This window comes from Schistocerca nitens, chromosome 4, assembly GCF_023898315.1.
Source record: "Schistocerca nitens isolate TAMUIC-IGC-003100 chromosome 4, iqSchNite1.1, whole genome shotgun sequence".
Lineage (NCBI taxonomy): Eukaryota > Metazoa > Arthropoda > Insecta > Orthoptera > Acrididae > Schistocerca > Schistocerca nitens.
Window position 1 is genome coordinate 271974818 of NC_064617.1, and position 1137 is coordinate 271975954.

Sequence of the window (1137 nt, forward strand, 5' to 3'; positions counted from 1 at the left end):
GGCAACATTTTATTTCTCTAGGATGGAGTTCATTGTAAAAAAAAAAAAAAAGCCGAAGAGCATTCGACTGCAGATCGAGAGGTCCCCGGTTCAATCCCGGGTGCCCCCTTCATTTTTCAGTATCTTGAAAAAACAAATGACGATTGTCGCTTTGAGTTGCAAATACATGTTTGAGATGCACTCCGCACGCCGTACCGAAGGCTTTGGAGCAACATTTCAGTGGGGGGATCGCAGTCCAGAGTCTTGCAGGTCATCGTCCTCCCGCTATGAGGTTGAACTGTACGAAATCCTCTTGCTTGGGGGATGAATCTTGTACGCTGAATTTTATAGAATATGGTGATAGGCAAAAGTTTTCATGTACTGCTGCACGGAGAAACAAAAATTGGAGGAGCTGGGATTTGAACCCAGGACTTTCTGCATGCGAAGCAGACACTCTACCACTGAGTTACACCCCCGCCAGAGCAACTACATCTGGGACGAGTCTCTCGTGGATCCTACTGTCATTATTTCTTAGGTTTGAACGGTACAGTAAGTGTTTGAGGAACCTATTCATGATAAGACATTAGTAGCGTCTACTCCGTGGCGCAACGGTAGCTCATCTGACTTCAGATCAGAAGGTTGCGTGTTCAAATCACGTCGGGGTCACATTGAAATTTTCGTTTACGAAAGCCATAGGCGAGTATGTCAGTTTAATCAGATACCAAACGATTACAGAGAACGGACGAACAGAACCCGCTTAAACAAAGCTACTTGTGAATTTTCACTTTCTGACATTAAGGTGAAGGCGCCGACTCGCACTTTCTCCAGGCGCGAAGTGCCATATATTAGCGTTAAACGATATAAATAAGAAAAATATTAAACTGAGAGATAATGATTACGCAATATTTTGCTCGATTAGACGTCTTTAGCCAGGCAGAATATAATATTTTTCCTTAAGTTATGGGAATAGAAAAGTCGTGAAAGGGGGTATAGTTTAGTTTATTTGCTGCTCGGCTGCCGAGCTGGACGGACGTGTGGCGCCAGCGCTAGGAGGGCTGGCGTAAACAGCAGCTGTGTGGCTGTTACGAAGGTCGGTAGAGCGCTTTGTTTACTTTGCATCTTTCAGTGATTTACAATGACAAAATGAAATTAACTGTG

General features: G+C 44.2%; 1 non-coding gene across 1 annotated transcript; it reads right to left on the bottom strand.

The window, feature by feature from the left end:
• Positions 1–383: 383 nt before the first annotated feature.
• On the bottom strand, positions 384–455 carry Trnaa-cgc (transfer RNA alanine (anticodon CGC)). The gene has a single exon. It is a non-coding gene; the product is annotated as a tRNA-Ala (tRNA).
• Between the last annotated feature and the right edge of the window lie 682 nt (positions 456–1137).